Raw genomic sequence first — 22,411 nt, forward strand, 5'->3', positions numbered from 1 at the left:
TGAGAGTTATTTGAAAGAAATTGAACAAATCAAAAGAAAAAGACTCCATTGCAATATATCTGTTTTAAACTGCCTTCCTTACAAAATCAGCATCATAAAGAAGAAAATGATGGCTTTACTTCTGAGATAACTTTTCTGCTGATTTAAAGAGAAAAGGAAAATAACAGTAAAAGTTACATATAAACCCTATTTTCCTCCTCCTTTGATAACCCCTTCCAATGCTTAGGTGTACAGGGTAATTTGACCTCTAACAGTTTCCCTGTGATTATGAAGTTCCTATTTTTAAAAGTACTCTGATTGTTAATGAGTATGTGGAGAAAAGGACATTTGCACACACATACTGCTGGTGGGTGTGTAAATAGTTAGAAGGCTTCCAGAAGGCAATCTGGCTATACTATACAAACTTTTTTTTTTCCTTAAAAGTAAAAATGCTCCAAAGGGATTAGTTAAGGAAATCATGCTTTGTCCTTCCAATAGGATACTATGTAGCCATTAATATCATGATTTCCCCCCCCCCTTTTTTAATTTTAAAAGCATTCATAATGTTGGCAACATATCAAAAGGACACAAAAGCCAGCTTGAAGGGATTCTTGGTGGTAAAATCAGTGACAACTTGAGCATCAAAATAAAGATAATACTGGATTATAATCCACTGAATAAAAGAATCAACTATCAGTCCTCTGATATAAACATTTAAGATACTGCAGTTTCAAAATATCTCCCCACAACATACTCAATTACAAAGGAAAAAAATGTAACTTTACAGTGGTGGAGGCTGACACTTCATCAAATGATCAAAGTGAGCATGATTAGTAATGGGAATATTGAAATCATGTATCACCTGACAAGATGCAACAAGAACACAGGATCACTCCTGGAATATTCCTGCCCAAAATACACAACCTGAATCTACTCATGAAACTTCAGACAAATTCAAATTGAGAGTTAGTCTACAAGACAACTGGCCTGTAATCTTCAAAAGTATCAATGTCATGAAAGTTAAGGAAAAACTCAAGAATTCTTCCAAACGGAAGATGACTAAAGAGACATGACAAGTAAATTCAACACCTGATTTTCAACTGGCTTCCCTTTCTATACAGGTCATTATTGGGATGACTGTGAAACCTGAATAAAGTCCAAGGAGCAATGTGTTGATGCTAATTTCCTGATTTTTTTTTTTTTTAAGATTTTATTTATTTATTTAACAGAGAGAGAGACAGTGAGAGAGGGAACACAAGCAGGGGGAGTGGGAGAGGGAGAAGCAGGCTTCCCGCGGAGCAGAGAGCCCGATGTGGGGCTTGATCCCAGGACCCGGGGACCATGACCCAAGCCAAAGGCAGACGCTTAACGACTGAGCCACCCAGGCGCCTCTAATTTCTTGATTTTGAGGGTAGTATTGTGGTTATGTAAGAGAATGTCTTTGGTTGTTGGAAATGCACCCTAACATACTTGGGAGAGATGGGAGATCAGGTTGGCAACAGTCTCAAATTATTCTGGAAAAAGACTTATTTGTACTGAACTTGCAACTTTTTCTATGTTTGTGATCATCTCAAAATGAAAATGAAAAAATTAAAAGCATTCAAGGAGATTTATGTTTGCATTTAAATGTGCACAGTGTATAATAAATGTGTTACTTATATAGTATCTTATTTTTAAAAACTGGCAAAATATACATAAAATTTACTATTTAAAAATATAAAAAAATTACTATTTTAATCATTTTTAAGTGTACAGTTCAGTGGCATTAAGTACATTCAAACTGTTGTGCAACCATCACCACCACCCATCTTTAGAACTCTTTTTATCTTCCAAAATATTAAAATGTTTTCTGTACTCATTTTTTAAAGAGATTTTATTTTTTATTTATTTGAGAGAAAGAGCGAGAGAAAGAGAGAAGCAAACTCCACACTGAGCATGGAGACCGACATGGGGCTTGATTCCATGACCACGAGATCATGACCTGAGCCGAAACCAAGAGTCAGATGCTTAACCAACTGAAGCACCCAGGTGCCCCCGTTTTTTGTATTCATTAAACAATAACTCCCCATTCTCCCTCCTCCCAGCTCCTGCAACCAGCATTCTATTTTGTCTCCATGAATTAGACCACTCTAGGTACTTCATATAAGTGGAATTACACATTTGTCCTTCTGTGACTGGCTTATTTCACTTAGCATAATGTCCTCAAGGTTCATGCATTTTGTGTAGCATGAGTCAGAATTCATCCTTTTCAAGGCTGAATATTATTCCATTATATGTATATACTACCATCTGCTGGCAGACTGCTGGGTTGCTTCTACCTTTTGGCCATTGTGAATAATCTGCTATGAACATAGGTGTACAACATACCTTATTTTTTTTTTTAACTTTTTGTTTTGAAACAATAATAGATTAATATAAAGTTGCAAAAATAGAAGACACTTGCACACCCTTCACCTAGCTCCCCCTAACGGTGAATCTTATACAGTTCTAGTATAATAGCAAACCTGGAAATTGACCATGTTGGCACAGTACTATTAACTAGACTACAAACCTTCTTCAGTCCTCACCTTTATAAAAAAACAAAACAAAAACAAAAAAAACTTGCATCCACCTGTATTTGTGTGTAGTTCTGTTTAATTTTATCCCATGTACACATCGGTGTAACTACCCAACTATCAAGATACAGAACTGCTCCCTCCCTCGCACCCCATCCCTGGGAAACCACTGATCTGTGTTCTGTCTCCATAGTTCTGTCATTTCAAAAGTGTTATGTAATTATATAGTATATAACCTCTTGAAGGTGACTTTTTCACTAAGTATAATGCCCTTAAGGTCCATCCTGGTTATTGCATGTATCAGTAGGTCAATTATTTTCATTGCTAAGTAGTATTCTATGGTACAGATATACCAGCTTGTTCAACTACTTATCAACTGAATGACATATGGGTTAGTTCTATATTTTATTTTATTTTTTCAAAGATTCTATTTATTTATTTGACAGAGAGAGATAGCAAGAGCAGGAACACAAGCAGGGGAAGTGGGGGAGGGAGAAGCAGGCTTCCAGCCGAGCAGGGAGCCCGATGTGGGACTCTTGATCCCAGGATGCTGGGATCATGACCTGAGCCAAAGGCAGACGCCCAACGACTGAGCCACCCAGGCGCCCCTCCTATATTTTATTATTATAAATAGTACATAAACTACATTAATAATATATGTACCAGTAGCATATTTAAATAGTATACATATTAAAGATGCTAACAACATTTATGTACAGGTTTTTGTGTTAACCTAAGTTCTTATTTTCTGGGATAAATGCCCAAAAGTGTGATTACTGGGTTCTATGGTAAGTACAAGTTTAGTTTTGTAAAAGCCTGCCAAACTATTTTTCAGAGTGCTGTACCATTTTACCTTCCATAATACCTTTTTTTTTTTTTAAGATTTTATTTATTTGTCAGAGAGAGAGAGAGAGCGCACATGAGCGCACAAGCAGGGGGAACGGCAGGCAGAGGGAGAAGCAGACTTCCCATTGAGCAAGGAGCCCGATGTGGGACTTGATCCCAGGACCCTGGGATCATGACCTGAGCCAAAGGCAGACGCTTAACTGACTAAGCCACCCAGGCGGCCCATAATACTTTACTTTTTAAAGAATCACCTGTGATGTTTCTTATTGGTAGAATCTGTTCATGGTTAACCTACTGTTTTTCCTAAAACTTTTCATTGTTTGAAAAATGAAATATTTTACTTGGTTCAGGCTTATTTCAAACTCAGATGTTAAGGAAATACCAATCTGAATCAGAAACTTTGTAATCAAACCAACAACACAGAAAATAGTTCTTCTTGTCACATCTTGAAAAAGTACTCCTTCTCCTTCTTGATGCAACAAGCTCTGTCAGCCTCCCAGACTATGAACATTTCCTTCTTTCTCAAAACTGTGTCACCTACTGATGGGAAGAACTTGGGCTACATATTCCCCTTCAGCAGGTTTTGGCTTTGGTCCAATTCATCCTTCAAAAATCTAAGAGAGGGGCGCCTGGGTGGCTCAGTCATTGAGCATCTGCCTTCGGCTCAGGTCATGATTCCAGGTCCTGGGATCGAGCCCCGCATCGGGCTCCCTGCTCAGCGGGAAGCCTGCTTCTCCCTCTCCCACTCCCCCTGCTTGTATTCCCTCTCTGGCTGTGTCTCTCTCTGTCAAATAAATAAATAAAATCTTTAAAAAAAAAAAATCTAAGAGAATGCTACTCTCAAGTTTCAGTCAAGAATGCCAACCAGCCAGTGTGGAGGAGGCTTGAAACTTTCCAGAATTTTCCAACTCAGTAAAATTTGTTAGTTGAAGTACTATTTGTTAATTGAAGTATTTGTATGATGAATTAACTTATTAAGTTTGACTTTGACAAAGCCTTTTTTTTTTTTTTACACAGAAAATATGGACTTAAAATAGCTATTCCTACTTAACAGGAAAAAGGGATAGATGAGCTACTTTAATATTGTGCCTGGCACACAGCAACCTTAATAACTGTTACTGTTTCTTCATCCTTCTTAATGGACTACTTCACACCACAAGGAGTTCTAATCAGTTTTCTAATTTCTTTATCATCTGAACAAGCACATGCACACACGTGTGTGTGTTTGTGTGTGTGTGTAGAAGGGCATGTTCAAATTCCCATTTTTATGCCTGCTTATTCCAAGACCTCTTGAGCAAGTAACTGTTTAAACAAGTAATCGGGGTATCTAGGAAAGAGTCAAGCTATAGTATACACAAAAAGTAGACACAGGGCTTTCATGCTTGGGTAATAAATGGGGTATCCTGAAGCTAGTTAGAGCATGCAGATAAGAGAATTTGGCAGACCTCCTGCACTTTGGAGATCTGTCCATGGGAAATCACATCCTTAATACAGAGCCTAGGGGACAACATAAGTGAAAAATAGTAAATAAAAATGCAAGCCAAAGACGACCTTCAGGGCTACAAACCATGAAAATCAAAGGATCTTGGGTTTGGTAATTCTATTATAGGAGTTGACTACAGAGGGGCCAGGGGAATAATCCACAATCCTAGCAGCAATCAGCAGTGGAACCCTGAGTCCTGTGCCAGATTAGTTGCCAGGGCAACAAGGCATACAATGGGTGAAAGTGATTCAGTATGAATCTCTCATAAGAAAAGAAGTTGCACCTGCTCAAGGAGTTCTAGCCTCAGGTCTGAAATGGTCATGGAAAAGAAGAGGTGGTAGGTCTGTAGGTTGAAACCTCTGGGGTCAAGTGGAAAGGTGGGCCTGGGAACACAGAGGAATAAAAGGAGGAATGGGGCTAACTATCACCTAAGACTATCTGGCAATTTAAAAATAGTTTCCCAAAAGAAAGAAAGTTGGAGCACTTAAGTTACCAGATATCAAGACCTGGTTTAAAGCTACATGTCATGTGATAACAAAGATGCCATTGCAGTGTGGAGGGGGAAAGGACAAGCCTTTTCTTTGAACAAACAGTGCCGGATCAAGTAAATACCTACACAGGCGGAATCAATCTTTGATTCTACCTAATAACTCACACAAAAATCAGCTCCAGACAGACTGTAGGCCTAAATGTGAAAGGTAAAAACAATCAACCTTCTACAAGATAACTTAAGAGATTTTTCATGACCTTAGGGAAGGCAAGGTGTTTTAAATAGGACATAGAAAACAGTAATCATAAAAGAGAAAATGATACATTGGACTTCACGAAGATCTAAAACTTCTGTTCACCTAAAGAACGAAATTAAGAGAGTGAAAAGGCAAGCCACTGCCTGGGAGAAGAAAGCTGTGGTACATATAACTGTCAAAGAACTCAGAGCCAGAATATATACAGAATTCCTACAAATCAATGTGAGACAACCCAATAGAAAAATGGCCAAAATACCTGAACAGGTAAATCACAAAACAGATTATCCAAATAGCCAGTGAGCATATGAAAAGTCGTCAGGGAAATGCATATTAAAACACAGCAAGACACTACTATACACCCACCAGAACAGCTAAAATTAAAACAAAACAATTTTAGGGATGCCTGGGTGGCTCAGTCGTTAAGCATCTGCCTCCGGCTCAGGTCATGGTCCCTGGGTCCTGGGATCGAGCCCCGCGTCGGGCTCCCTGCTCCACAGGAAGCCTGCTTCTCCCTCTCCCACTCCCCCTGCTTGTGTTCCCTCTCTTGCGCTCTCTCTGTCAAATAAATAAATAAAATCTTTAAAACAAAACAAAACAATTTTAATCATAGCTACCAATGGCAACAATATGGAACAACTGGTGTTCTCATACTTTAATGGTTCAAGTGTAAACTAGTATACACATGTGGAAAACTGTTTGTCAGTATATACTAAAACTGTACCAGGTACATACTCCACAAAAGTGAGTACATTCATGCACTGAAGGCATGTACAAGACTGTTCATGACAACTTTATTCTTAATTAAAACAACCCAAGTGTCCATCAGCAGAATGGTTAAAATGAATCATTGTGTGTGTGTATATATATATATACACACACACACACACAAATGGGGTACATTATGAATTATTATTACATGCAACAACATGGATGACTATCACAGACATGATGTGTGAAAGAAACCAGATATATACACACAAAATATATATTGTGTGATTCCATTTCTAGGAAGTCTAAAACAGGCAAAACTAAACTATGGTGATAATTCAGAATAGGGGTACCTATAGCAGGTACAGTATTGACTGGAAGGGGGTATAAAAGAGCCTGGTGTGTGCGAATGTTATTTTCTCTTGATCAGAGTACTAGTTACACAGGCACATATATTTGTAAAAATTCATCCCACCGTACACTTAGGACTTGTACGCTTTGCTGTATGTATGCAACAATAAAAAACAAAAAGTATTTCTCAGAAAATCAATATATTTAGATTAACAACAACTACATTACAAGTGAATGCATATGGGACCATAATAATAAGCATACCATTCTAATAAAAAAAAGTTTGCTTATTTATACTTTGCCTAACTGGGATTTAAGGTAATATATGTATGTCTCAAAAAGTAGCATGGTATAGGAGAAAGATCTTGGACTTGGAGTCAGATAGATCCTAGGTTCAGATTCCAGTTTCCTCATTTACTAATTATGTGAGTTTGCCCTCCTTGAGCTTCAGTTTCCTATCTATAAAAAAGGGCCAGCAGTTCCTCCCTTTCAATGCTGTTGTGAGGATTACAGGTAACAGACCTTCAGTACCTGGCACATTCTGTGCCTCAGCAAGTTATCAACTACCATTACATTTTAACTTACACCAAGTCTGTGGTTCAAACCATAATCTACCCTTAACAAAAATCTAAGCCAATGTTTGCTTGGTTGCCAAAAACATTCACATGACTCTGCATATACTTTAAAAGGTCACTGAAAGAATAAGTCACTTAAAAATATTACTAACACTGGGGCGCCTGGGTGGCTCAGTTGGTTAAGCGACTGCCTTCGGCTCAGGTCATGATCCTGGAGTCCCGGGATCGAGTCCCACGTCGGGCTCCCTGCTCAGCAGGGAGTCTGCTTCTCCCTCTGACCCTCCCCCTTCTCATGCTCTCTGTATCTCATTCTCTCTCTCAAATAAATAAATAAAATCTTTAAAAAAAAAAAAAAAAAAAACATTTAAAAAAAAAAATATTACTAACACTAAAGATACATGACATTGACTTTATTGCCAATTTCTATAACCCATCCCTGGAAAATATGAAACAATGCCCAAGGTTGAAGGACTGAGACCACAGAGGTTAATAGTAGTCTATTAAAAGAATGGAGGTTTTGATGAGGAACAGGACAATACAACCCAGATGTCCTCAGTAGTAACTTGAAGTAAACTGGCTGTAGATACTATCCATTTAGAGAAAAGACCACAAGAATAAAAGCTTCTAAGAAGGTACCTGGTTGGGATGGAAAGGATTCTACATATTCCTCTAAGATAGAGTTAATCCTTGACCACCCCTCTATCCTCCATCATTCACACAGAGTATTAACTATCTTAAGGGTCTTTGGGCTCACATTTGGTGGTAGTGGTGGGGTCTCTAAGAGGCCCTTTAGGAATTTCCCAGATTCAAACACTGAGAGAACCTTCCAGACAAGCTAAAAACTCACCAGAAAGAAACTCCCACGTTTTATAGGGCTCCAGCCAAGCTGCATCAATGTGTACATCAACTTTCAAGGCCAGATAAACACACCCAGATAATACAATCCCCAGCTTTACTGAGGACCTTTCACTCCAAACTTAGTTTTACTGGACTGGAATGGGGGTGGGGGTAATGGAGAACACAAACAAGCAGAAGGATGGTGGTAAGAAATGAGAAAAGAAAAGACAGACAACCATATCTGAAGTTGTGCTATAAGCTTTAAGTAGCACAAACTACACCAGCAAGGTTTAGTTAATGGATCACACACACAAAAACTGCTACCTTCTTACCATGATGTCTGAGGTTTTTAATGAGTCACTTGTCAAATCATTTGGGTGAGTGATGGGGAAAAAAATGTGTATTTTCTTTAGAAAAATGAACGAAAATGTTACATAAGCAATTAACAACATCGATTTGCATTACAAATGTTGCCTGCTATTGCGGTAGTTCAAATTATTCAAATCTTTTTTTTTTTTAAAGATTTTATTTATTTATCTGACAGAGAGAGACAGTGAGAGAGGGAACGCAAGCAGGGGGAGTGGGAGAGGGAGAAGCAGGCTTCCTGCAGAGCAGGGAGCCTGATGCGGGGCTCGATCCCAGGACCCTGGGATCATGACCTGAGCCGAAGGCAGACGCTTAACGACTGAGCCACCCAGGCACCCCTAAATTATTCAAATCTTTACTTGTAATATCCTCACGGGAGTTTTAAGATACTATCAAAATATAGTCTCATTGAATCTGCCCAGCTTACATTCTGCTTAAGAGTCACCTCATCGTCTTGTCTCAGAAAGAGCCCTTCTTCTGAGCGATATGTTTTAGTTAACTTTCTGGTTTTCCATACAACTAGAAATGACTGGACCATGCATGATGTCACAAAAGTTTTCATGCTTCTAAAATTGAAAATCTACAAGAATGATAATTTTCATTTTCTGAGTGCTTTGTCCTCAGCCTATTATATTAGCTCTATGATAACAAAACAAGGAGAGCCCCTAGAAATAGATGCTTTTTAGTAAAGAATTGAGAAAAGTTTTGTTGTTGTTATTTGTTTGTAGGACTCCCTTCAAAACAGGCTGCAAACTTCAAGGCTATTTAATCAAACTTCCATAATCCCCAAGCTGAATATTTTTTTTATAAAGATTTTATTTATTTGAGAGAGAGAGAGAATGAGATAGAGAAAGAGAGAGAGAGAGTATGAGAGTGGGGAGAGTCGGAGGGAGAAGTAGACTCCCTGCTGAGCAGGGAGCCCAATGAAGGACTCGATCCCGGGACTCCAAGATCATGACCTGAGCCGAAGGAAGTCGCTTAACCACCTGAGCCACCGAGGTGCCCCGAAGCTGAATATTTTTAAGAGATCCCATAATTCCTTCAAACTTGCCGATTTAAAAACAAAAACCCAAGACATCATAGACATCAACTGCATAACATGCAGTATTATTTAAAACATTTGTTGAGGGGCATCTGGGTGGCTCAGCTGGTTAAGCATCTGGTCTTTGGCTCAGGTCATGATCCCAAGGTCCTGGGATTGAGCCCCTGGTCAGGCTCCCTGCTCAGCGGGGAGTCTGCTTCTCCCTCTCCCTCTGCCCCTCCACCCCGCTCATGCTCTCTCTCTCGCTCACTCTCTCTCAAATAAAAACTTAAAAAAAAAAATTCGTTGAACAAATAGTATGTTCCCAGTGCTTATACCAATATCAAGTTAACATTTATTCAACGCTTACTATGTGTTGATACTATGTGAAAAGTACTCATGAATTATCTCATTTAGTCCTCATACTATGCTATGAGGTAGAGATTATTACCTTCATTTTACAAATAAAAGCTTACAGAGGTTAAATAATCCCTCATGGTAGTGTAACTACTAAGCAGTGAATCAGTCACAAGCTAATAAAACACTCGAAAAATGTCTTATTGCAGAAATAATTGACAGCAAATACTAAAATTACAAGAATCACCTTAAAGGTTTCTGAAACTTCCACAATAATTTGGAAGTAGAAAAAAAGATGCTTACAACCTAATAACCAACAAAAATGCCAAGAGGTGAATGTCTTCTTTTAATATTAATGTACACAGTATTAAAAATGTGGTGAAGAATGAAACAAGCGGCAAAATATCTTTATAACTAAGTTGATCACCCTCAAAAGGCCAGACTGCCAAAAATGACAACCAAATTTTCTGTCTTCCTGATTTTGATGGGGAAGGATGATTCACAAATAAGGATGTCAATAAGGATGATTCACAAAAGTACAAATATCATACATATAAGGTAAATGATGACAATAAGCAGCAACTCACATTCACTCTTCAATGAATGTTGCTAAATAGCAGTAAGAGTTAATAATTTTACAGAAGGTAGTTTTCAAAAATTCCTAAGAAAGAGCTTTCCTTTTACTGTGTATTTTAACTTTCTACGTAAATCTGTAAGACATTTTATTTGTGTTTGTATGGCTGCACAGTAAAAATTAAACAAGATAAATAAAAACATCTGAAATTGCTTTACCTTGAATTCATCATATCAACTGACCATATTTGAGAGATTACTAGCTATTATTCCCCAAAAGGCACTTCAACTTGAAGTTGAATAAATGATACTGGATAACTGTTGATAACAAAGACAACAAAACAGAAGCAGCAGTGAGAGGATGGATGCATTAGCCCTGGGAAACAGTTTTTTCCCTAGTACTCTCTGCTCTTATTACAGTTACAGAATAAATTAGCCACTCTAATTTTCCCTCTAATATCCCTGAAACTTTGCGACGAAAACAGAATCTAAAAGCAGGAACTACTTCAGTTTCATGTCCTTTCACTAAAATCTTGCTTACATCTACAATATTGTCTACAGATAACCCCTGGACCTTCTGTTCTCTATCTGAATTGCTTGCTCCAGAGGACCCTTTGAATTTCTCCATTACTACTGATGCTTTCTCATCAAGCTTGTAAATGTTCAAGAGTCTTCCAACCTCAAACAAATCAGAGCAAAACAAAACAAACTCCTCCCTTCTGTGTCCTTCTAGCTCTCCTCCTCCTCACCACCAAGCTTCTTCAAAGGGCCCTATCTATTCGCTATCTCTACTTCCTAACCTCCCACTCACTCCTCAACCCAGCACAATCTGGCTTCTATCCTACCACTCCACTGAAACTGCTCTTGCAAGAGGTACTTTACTTGAGCTCAAAAGACTGGAAATGTGCAGGAATAGGCAGGCCTCTGCTGTTGGCCACTGCATCCTCAGGGCCTGGTGCACAGGAGGAACTGAATACACTATTATTGTTTTTGCTGGGGCATTTACTCCACTGACTACTGGTGAACTGTCTCCTCCTCCACCTCCCACTAGGTTTCTATAACCCTAGCTCTGGTGCTCCACCAATTAAGTTAGGAAACACTGAAGTTCAGTTAAGGTAAGTAAGTGTGATCTGAGAGAGGCTGGTCTGAAATCTAATACATGTAAAAGAAAGCAAATCCAATCATTTGTGCTGCAACTGTCTGAAAAAAGAATATGTTGAGAGGGGCAGTATTTATATGCAAGCTAGGGGAAAAAAAAACAAAACAGCTAAAGGACAAATTTTTGTTCATGTGTTTTTAACAGACCAGCTAGTATGACTCTCTGCTTTGATTTGAGGCAGTTTCTCACCATAAGTGGAGGTGTCAGCTGGTTTCTCCAGAGCGTGATGCGACTCTGGATGGCCCAACTAATTTCCCCTGCTCTTGTTCTCTGCTCCCAGCAACTTTAATACTCCATGTAAAATTTCCCACAGATTTGCAATCAGCCGACATGAACTGCTGACATGTTTTGAAAGAAATTTCTTACTGTAAAGCTTTAGATTTAAATTCTGGTCAAGACTGATGAGTTAAACCTCAAGATCCCATGGTATTCTGAAGAAAATAAAAACCAAAAACACAAAACCTACTTTGTGGACTTTCAAAATGGAAACCCCCCCTCTAGTCTGTAACTAAAATACGTATACGTTGGCAGGCCTTTGGCAGCTGCCCTTCCTGATAGTGCTACTCTCTGTATTATAAATATCTACCATGAGAGCAACTCACCTTTTAGAGAAAAAACCATCTAGTAAAAGTTCTAAAACTGCAACCAAATGCAGTTAGAATTCAATTATCTGAGCTAATGAGAAAGGATGCAGTGTCCTACATAATCTATAACTCACAAATTTGGCTTTAAAATATGACCTATGTACCAGCAGATTTACCTCACAAATTGTCTTTGTTAAGTGATATTTGTTACTTTAATTTGTTCCCTGACCACCCATCAACTGAGAAAAAGATAACCTAGAAACCTGTGAGAAGGAAACCAGATGATGAACCAGACTTAAAAATAGTCATAAATCATCCACAAATAATAACATATAATGACCTTCTTGGGATGAGTTACTATAAAACAAAAGCTTTGTATATGTGAAAAACCAAATATAAACACATTACAAAACAGTGCTCAAGAGTGTATGTGTGTGTGGTATACACAGGTAATGCCACAAGTAGGTCCCCCTGTACTGATAACCTTTATGGAAACTATGGAAGGAATTCCCATAGCAAACAAATTCTAGGTGGTTGACCTTTTAATGGTGGTGTTCCTTGGTTTAAAGTTTTACTTTCTCCTGAGAGGTAGAAAGGCTAAAGGGTAAAAAGAATTTCACCAAAGAGTACTTACCCTTACTCTCTGGGTACTCTTGATAGTTTCATTTTTTCTTAAAAGCTGGTCAGGATCCCCTAAATTGATTTTACAAACCTAAATTTATAAACCAGAAATAGGTCATAACCCAAAGTTAAAAAAAAAAAAAAAAAGACAAAAAGGACACTGAAGAATTTAAAGAAAATGACCAAAATTAACAGTCAATTTCCCCTAAATATTATTAGTATCACTGAGGTTAGGGAAATGCAGGTCCTTCTATATAGATGTTATGAACAATGTCAAGTAATCAATAAAAAAAATTTGAAAGTTGTCCATATATTTACCTTTAAACTATGTAAGCGGCACGATATAAGGTGATTTAAAACTTCTGCAGTATTTCTATTCTGGGTATTTTCTAAGACATCAATTCTCCTATGATCAGTTTTATAGGAATAACTCATTTTACAGTCTTGTAGCCATTGCTTAAAGTCTGCTACAACAAGAAAAAAATTCAAAATTATCTCTGCAAAATCTTAGCACAGAATTTGTGTTAATAATGTATGTCTACCATAACAAGAACTGCTTGCACGCATCAATTTTGTTCAAGGTTTAATCCCCCTCACAATAATACTATCATTCTCTTTCCTTCTGATCCACTTCCTCTAAATCCAATTATTGCTTCCAGCATATAAGAGGAGCAAACAGAGCTTCTTTCAAAACAAAGAACTCCTCCTTGATCTGGTGCTTACAAGGACAAAATGCATTCTTAAATTACATTATTTGAATGAACCAAGTAATTTGATAAAATGAAAGTATTCCTTTTCTCTTCACAGAATTTTACATATAGTAATAAAAAATACTATTTATTTTTCAAATTCATACTACCCCCAATCTAGAAAGCAAGTCACTTTAAGAATAAAATTAAAGATACTATTGGTGGGAGTAAATGTTGGTTCATACTCCAGGCAATTCTGCAATATACCAAAAAATTTAATGCATATTTTTTGGACTAAACAATTTCATCCACAAGAATGTAGCCTATAGAAGCATTCATACAAGTATACAAAGATCATTCCACATAAATGTTAATTCCTACAGTTTGTTTAAAAAGCAACTGAAAATAAATATTTATCAATAAGGAATAGGGTAAATAAAAAATATAGCCATTAAAAAAAAGATAAAGCTACATTACTAATCAGGAAATGTGTCTAAAACACATTTTTAAGTGAAAAAAGCATTTCTGAAAGGCATTCTCTCTTGATTCTCTTACTTACCATAGCCTTTCTCCTCCTTCAACGGATCTGCTTCTTCTGCTTGCCTCTTAAATTTCAGTGTTTCCCAGGCCTTGGCCTCCCCATATTCTTATCCTGGAGAGATCTCATCCACCTTTTGTTTTTATATGTTCATAATGCCAAAACCCCTATCTATCTACAAGCTGCCCAACCTCCAGATCTGTCTACCCAAATGCCTTTCTGAGTATCTCTACTTGGATGTCCCAAAGAGATCTCATATTCTCCAATTCCAAAACTGAAGTCAACCTCTACTCAAAGAACAGAAACCACTTCTTCCTATACAACATTCTGAATTCTAAGTCCAGAAATCTGAGTGTTAGCCCTGACCGTTCCCCCTTCGCCACCCCCATACCACAAATTAAATCAACCACAAATTAAATTTTCTATATTGCTTACTATATTTGTTTTAACATCCCACAACCAATAGCTTATTTCAGGGCCTCATTATTTTTGGCCAGGATTACTACAGTCTACTTGAAACTCCTATTTTATCCAACATGGCTAAGACACTCTCTCTTTGCTCCAGCCAAACAAAAGTACCCCCTGGTTCCTCCACCCACTGTTACCTCTAGGTTGTCACATGTCATTTCTTCTACTATCCTTACCTGTTTGGAGAACCCATTTACTATACCTTCAAACCCTATTCAGTCATGAAGTTTTCTGTGAAGTGAGATCACCAATACTTATCAAGTTATTATGTCATAGGTACTATGCTAGGTGCTATTCATACACTATCCAATTTAATCTTAACTACTCATTTTTATGGAGGAAAAACCAGGCTTAGAGAGGTCAAATAATCTGCTCACGGTCTCATACAGACTAAGTATGGAAAGTAGGGCTCTAACATTACAGTCAGTGTTTTCATTATGTTAGGTTGCCTTTCTGAATTAATTAATCCTTCTTTATATCTACCTCTTTTATTACATTTGACAAAATAAATCAAATTTGTTTCCATGTTTTTCTCCCCTAGTAGCCTATAAACCAATGTTACTCAATCTTAGCTTTGTATTAAGTTTTCCTTTTTTTTAAATAAAGTTTTTTTTTTCCTAAAGATTTTTATTTATTTATTTAACAGAGAGAGAGAGAGCACAAGTAGGCAGAGCAGCAGACAGAGGGAGAGGGAGAAGCAGGCTCTCCGCCGAGCAGGGAGCCCGATGCGGGGCTCGATCCCAGGACCCTGGGATCATGACCTGAGCCGAAGGTAGCCGCTTAACGACTGAGCCACCCAGGTGCCCCTAAAGTTTTCCTTTTTTAATAGAACAGGTGGACCTAAAGATTGGTATTTTTTTAAAAGTTTCAAAGATGATGCTGATTGTCAGCAAAGCTTGAGAGCCACTGAGTTAAGTTTCCAGAGGATAAGAATATCACCGGACTTTATAACTTTGGGGATGACATAAATGTCTGTAAACTTCACTGAACTCACTGATACAGGTAAATCAATGAAATTGTAATTTTTCTTATAAAAAGTTTTCCCCTACTTACAATGATTTAATCGTACAAACATTTCTTAAAGTTCTGTCATACACATTTATCTGAGAATATCATAAAGAAATTTCACACTCAAGATTTAAAAAGAGTTTACAACATAAAATTTTTGATATTTTTCTTAAATGAAACTTGGAAGATTTCCTTAAAGGATCAAATTTAAATTACTGCCATAATCCTTGAAACAGATGCAATTATGTATATAATTTAAATGTTATAGAATCCTTGGAAAAAATAAAATCATGTTTAAAAAATTAATCAGTTTCACTTGCAGTTGAATGTTAAGAAACGAATGTGAACAGCAACAACAAACTTTTCTCTACTTCCAGAAACCAAGGTCACTGGTAATCTGATTAAAATCTGTACTTTTTATTTAGGTGCGAAACTTGCACTGTGTGTCAGGTAAACTTCTGAAACCTAATGAGATGGAAAGCTGTCATCTGCTGGCTCATTATGATATAGAGGAATGTGTCTGAAATATGAAAGGAGTAAGAAGAAATGACAACTTAACTATAGGTAAAAAGTCATGAATATTCTCTCTTTTTTTTAAGTAACGAATAGTCAAATATTCCAGTTTGGGCTTCAGGAAAGAGAAAATTTGAATGAGATTCCTGAAACTCTTGGTGTTTTTTGTTTTTTGTTTTTTTAAGGAACAAAGATGCTATTAAAAATATCCAGTGCAAAAAGAGTTAATTTATCTCTTAATGAAGGTCCATGACTTTTTAAAAATAGCTACTATAAGCAAAAGTCTTAAGAAATCAATGCCTCAGATTTTGAGTGTCACTGTAGCAAAAGTGTTTTACCTGAAAATAGTCCAGCTCAACATTTCTGCATCCAAATAACAAGATGAGAGATTATTAACCATAGCAAAACAGAAAATACTACAAAACATAAGCAATGACTAAGAAGAAAATACCCCAAAAACACCCACCTTGGAGGGTGGGTGAGGCAGAAATATTATTCATTTTATCTCTTTAAATAACTGTGGTCTCATTAAGATATATACAAATATTAAAGATCCTACTCCTAGAAGTCTTGCTTTGAAAAGTATCATTTAAAAGAATAATAAGATGTGAATTAAGAATGATATCCTCTATTACCTAAACATGGAATTGTTATTTAACATAAAAATTCAATGTTAGCAATGTAGAATTTTTACATTTGTTGTTAAAACTTGCTAGGTATTTTATTTATCTATTTTTTTTTGCTGCTCATGTAAAATGGGGTCTCCACTTCCATCCTATTTTCTTTTTTTTTTTTTAAGATTTTATTTTTTTATTTGAGAGAGTTAGCAAGAGCAGGAACACAAGCAGGGGGAGTGGGAGAGGGAAAAGCAGGCTTCCTGCTGAGCAGGGAGTCCGATGCGGGGCTCGATCCCAGGACCCTGGGATCATGACCTGAGCTGAAGGCAGACGCTTAACAACTGAGCCACCCAGGCGCCCCTCCATCCTATTTTCTAACTGCTAAGTACTATTTATAAAATTGAAAGCTCCTGTTACTTGTAAAGTTTACCATCACATCATAAGCAAACTGGAGTAGTTTGACCATTTCCTTTCCAATTCTTATGTCTTTTTCTTTATTGATTGCGTTGGCTAATGCCTCCAATACCAAATCTAATAGTAGTGGTGATAGTAGGCATTAGTATCCCCCCTAAATTAAGATACTGATTTTTTATCTGAGGCATACATACATTTTATCATATTATAGAACTATCCAATAATTCTTATTTTAAATTGCTTTGTTAAAAAAATTAAAAATGAGTTTCAAAATTTATGCAGCGAGTTACAGTATTTAAGGAGAGAATTACATAATTTTTCCTTAAATCTGTTAAATCAACAAAAAACCCAATACTTATTCATAATTGTTTTCAACGTGTTCGTGAGGGAAGAAGCCCAGTTTGTTTTCTGCTGCTGGAAAAAGGTATGTTTCCAAATAATCAAATAAACATTGTGTTAGATTACTTGCCTGATTACACATGTCAAACAGAAATATTTAACTTAATTGATCCAATTTACTCCTTACTTTCACTTTTACAAATAAGTCTCAAAACAAACTTAAATTTTCTTGTTAAGTATGAAACATATTCAAATTAGTATAAGTTCTAACAGGTTTCATCCAGGCTCTTTTCTTATTCAACTTCCCCCCAAACAATCTCATCCACCTAAGGCTTTAATTACCACATTCTAGGACTCCCAGATTTATCCCTACAGCCCAGCTCTCAAACCTGAGCTCCAGACCTGCCAGGCCAACACTCTACTAGTTCTCTCCACCTGAATTCCTCAACTCAAACTGAGCTTAACAGGAAGAGAACTCAAGCTTTTCTTCCTCAAATTTGGTCCTCTTCCAGGGCTCTCTAACTCAGGGAATGGCCCCTCTACTCACCTAGTTACTAAGTCAGAAACATGAGGGCCACCTTTGAGGAAGCTCCTCACCTTCCCTTATCTTCTAAATAACGATTTTTATCTCATAAATCCCTCAATTCTAGAATATCTGTACCTCCTTTCACCTCCTGTGACTTGTTCTGGTCTAAGCTGCCATTATCATTTAAACAGCCCCTTCCTGACTGGTTTCAATCATGCCCAACCGAAGTAATCTTTTAAAAAGTCAATCTGATCACACTGATTCCCTGATGGTGATAAAGATTTTTTAAAAATCTTTAATAAAATTTATATAAGCCATTCCCATCTCTCCAGTCACCTTCTCTTCCCTTCCCCTATTGTTTCCAATGCTCTAAACCAGGCCCTCTTTGATTTATTGAAAGGCAAACATTCTTTTGTGCCACACGGCCTTTGCACCTGTAGTCCTATTGCCTAAAACATTCCCACACATCCTTCAATTCTTAGATGAGGGATCAATTTCTCAGGTAAATTTCCTAACACCCTCCCCCAAGTCCTATATTTCATTCAGAGCATAAGAACTGCAGTAAGTTATAGTCTGTAATTAAACACTTATAATTTGAAAAATGACTGTGCATACTGTGCATCCTATGAAAAACATACTGACAAACTGAAATATAAGAAGTGATTTTTAAAAACTTATTTACTGCTTTCCAGAGTAGTGAAGTTAATCTTATATTTCTTTTCCATAGATAAAAATAAGTCAGTGTCATGCTCCAGAGCAGCACTGTCCAACTGAAATACAACTCGAGCCACATATACAATTTTAACTCTTCCAACGGTCAATTAAAAAAGCAGATGAAATTATATGCTTAACTCAAAGCATTTAAATTATCTTAATATATGAACAACCTAAAATATATATCTTAACATTAGTTTTGAAATCTGGTGTGTTTTTTACACTTAGAGCACATCTACTTTGGACTGGCTTTATTAAAAGTGTGACACGTGGCCAGTGGTTATTGTGCTGCACAACATAGTTCCAGAAGATAATGTCTTTTTTTTTTCTTTTAAATATTTTATTTATTTATTTAACAGAGAGAGACACAGTGAGAGCAGGAACACAAGCAGGGGGAGTGGGGGAGGGAGAAGCAGGCTTCCCGCTGAGCAGGGAGACGGATGCGGGGCTGGATCCCAGGACCCTGGGACCATGACCTGAGCCGAAGGCGGACACTTAACGACTGAGCCACCCAGGCGCCCCTAATGTTGTCTTTCTTGTACTTAAATAGCTTGCTAACATAATCAGAGTTATTTTAAAAAGAACATGGCAGGGGCGTCTGGGTGGCTCAGTTGGTTAAGCATCTGTCTTCGGCTCAGGTCATGATCCCAGGGTCCTGGGATCGAGCCCCGCATCGGGCTCCCTGCTCCGTGGGAAGCCTGCTTCTCCCTCTCCCACTCCCCCTGCTTGTGTTCCCTCTCTCGCTGTGTCTCTCTCTGTCAAATAAATAAATAAATCTTAAAAAAAGAAAAAAAAAGAACATGTCATTAAGCAATTTTAAATTCATATCAAATAAGGACACATCTCCCTTTAAACCCCTCAAAAATGTTTAAATTACGCAAATATTCCATACTGCTGAAAAGCCTAAATCCAAAAAAAAAATTCAGGTAAGCAGTTTAAAAACTGCATTTTTACTGATCACCTGAGGAGATTAAAGGAAGATGGGTACTCTCAAACACTGCTTGTAGATAAGTGATTTTATTATAACCTCTTGGAAAGCAACTGGTTTTCCCTTTGATTTAGTAACTCCACTTCTAAGACTCAGTCCTATGGAAATAACCAAAAACAAAGTCAAAGATCACAAACTTTTTCACCAAGATATAATATGATTCATACATACATGTGTATATGACACTCATATACCCACGGAGGGGCGGGGGTGGGGGGGAGGCGGGAAAACTGAATGCAATCCAAAACATTTGGTTATCTCTTTGTAGTGTGATGACTAATATTCCTTTTAACACATATTATTCCTTTTAACATATATTTACTGAGTGTTACTCTGCGCCAGGCATTAAAACAGATGAGTCCCTGCCATCAAGGGGCATACCAGTTTTCTTTATGCTTTTCCACATCTTCCAACTCTTCTATAATAAACATATTATCCTTTCGTAATTTTAATAACCAGAAAAAATATAATATGGATTTGATTTGGACAAATCAACTGAAAAGAGATATCCACCTGGGGAAGAATTTGAATATAGCCTTCAATATTAGTTTAGATGAAAATTTTCTGAAATGGCAAGGGAAGTTTAGTTGACTAACACAAAACAAAACAGTCTGAAGTCTATGATAAGACTTCAGTTTGTTAAAAGGGCATACACACACACACATATATAATGTGGGGAAAGTTATACATTAAACTGTTAACGGGATATTTCTGAATAGCAGGAATGTGATTTTCTTTTTTTTTTTTTTGCTTGCCAATTTTCTACAATGCCCCTGTAATAAAAGACTATTTTCAAAAATTAAAATATATATATACAGCCACTATTTCTGAGCATCTACTACATACAAAACTGTGCTAGGTTCTATAAGAGGTAGAAATGAGTAAAAGGAGTCACAATCTTAAAGAAAACTATAACTAATTAGGGGGAACAACAGAAGAGAACAATAAAATTAACACAAGCCAGAATATAAACATCAAATGAAGTAAAATGTAGTTACAAGGATTCGAAGAAAAAGATCTTACTTGATTGCAAAGAGGAAGAATGGTGAAAATGAGAAAAAGCTTCGTAGAGATAGAATCTGAAATGAAAAGGGTTTTAACTGACAGAGGTAACAGCAGGCACTAAAAATAAAGTATGGGGCAAGTGTCAAAGAACAGTAAGTCACATAATAGGAGTTTGGTTAGAATGTAGGATATATGAAGGAAGTAGGCAGTATGCTGGAAAAGTGGGCTGTGAGGGCCTTGAATTTTCAGAAGGGAGTACCTCTAAGTTTTTTGAATTTAGCAATGGGGAAATTACTAGAGGTTCCAATTCAAGAAACTGTCCATATCACTGTAACCACCTCCTAATGGAATCTTCCTGCTTCCACTCCTGCACTCCTATAGTCTATTTTTTGTACAGCAGCCAGCCAGATCCTTTTTTTTCCCCCTAGCCAGAACCTTTTAAAACAGATTATGTCACATCTCTACTCAAAAACCCTACAATGGCTTCCCATTTCACACAGTAAAAAGTCAAAGTCATTAGAATTTCTACAAAGCCCTGCAACACTGCCCTCTTACCCTCTAACTCTGTGATCACATATACTACTTTTCCCCTTGCAATTCTTTGACTATTCCAGGCATACTTCCGCTTCTATCACTCTTCCCTTGTATTTTCCTCACCAGCTTCAGGTCTTCAGCTTTCTCTGAGCCCATCCTAAATAAAACAGCAAGCCCCAACAAAAACAACCTCCTACTCCTGTCTCTAAGACAAAAAGTCTGAACTCCCATATCCTTCCAAATGGACTGTTTTTCTTTGTGATACTTATCATCATCTGCCACCTCTATATTTTATTTTTTTAATCCCCACACATATATATACACACACACACAAATGCAAGAAAATGAAGCTCAATAAGGGCAATTTTTTTTTCTTATTTGTTCATTTCAGTATCCCCAGCATCTAGAACAGGGCCTCATATACTGCAGCAAGAATGAAAGAGAATACCATAGTGTTAGTTGAAATGGCTTATGGCATTTTTTAAAGTATTTACATAAATAGAGCCTACAGTAAATTTATTCTAATTTACTACTTTATTTTCCTCTGGGAACTGTTCACCAAAACAGTGCTTATAAATTAAGCTTTGAGCATACAGACAACCTTTAATTTACTAGCAATTTATCTCTGCAAGGTTTACTTAAGATTGAAGAAGAAAGGAGAGAGTATTAAACCTATTTTCCTTCTTTTTTCATTTCTCCCAAACTAATGAGCAATGATTCCCCACCTCTCTGCTTCCTCCCCAGTGTATAGTTTCTGACATTTTCCTTTTCCCAGGGAATAGGTCTAATCCAGACCTACGAGCCCCAACCGCAGGGTAAGGCCAGAAATAGACACTAGAGTTTGAGTGTGATACAGGGCTGTGGAGATGGCTGGCAGGAGTAAGAGGAGAGCCCAGGCAAGGGAGGTTACTGCAGAGGAACCTCGGAAGGGGAACAATTCTTTAAATATTTTCAAGTTAGAACCTCCTTATATTTTAAAGGAAAGTCAATACAAAATGACACTTAACTACTTCCCTGTCCTCTTTTTAAATATACAATGCTAAAAGACAAAGTGACACTTTATTTTAAAATGAAAAACCTGACCTTTTATTTTATTATGATTTCAAGCACACAAGTTTAGGAAAAAAATATAATGAATGATCAAGTACCCACCACTTAGCTGTGTTAAATCCTAACCTTTTACGAAATTGCTTCAGATTTATATTAAAAACAGTAAAGCTATGGTTGAAAAACACAGGCCCTTCCTAGATCCTTTATCCCTCTTCAGTTTTTCAGAGGTAACTTTTATTCTCATTTA

General features: G+C 37.1%; 1 protein-coding gene across 7 annotated transcripts in view; it reads right to left on the reverse strand.

Moving 5' to 3' along the window:
- The window catches only part of AFTPH (aftiphilin), a 68,522-nt gene that overhangs the window by 42,013 nt on the left and 4,098 nt on the right, over positions 1–22,411 (reverse strand). Inside the window, exons 2-3 of one of the 7 annotated variants that reach the window (XM_032410848.1) lie at positions 13,080–13,225; positions 12,775–12,852 (exon numbers count right to left, since the gene is read on the reverse strand). The exons of 2 other annotated variants lie outside the window; for them this stretch is intronic. The gene's annotated coding sequence lies outside the window, so the exon portion shown is untranslated. Of the gene's footprint in view, positions 1–12,774; positions 12,853–13,079; positions 14,325–22,411 lie in introns of those variants that run through there. 4 more of the 7 variants (XM_032410847.1, XM_032410846.1, XM_032410852.1 and 1 more) reach the window with 4 other exon arrangements.

This window comes from Phoca vitulina, unplaced genomic scaffold, assembly GCF_004348235.1.
Source record: "Phoca vitulina isolate PV1807 unplaced genomic scaffold, GSC_HSeal_1.0 scaffold12, whole genome shotgun sequence".
In the NCBI taxonomy this organism is placed as follows: Eukaryota; Metazoa; Chordata; class Mammalia; order Carnivora; family Phocidae; genus Phoca; species Phoca vitulina.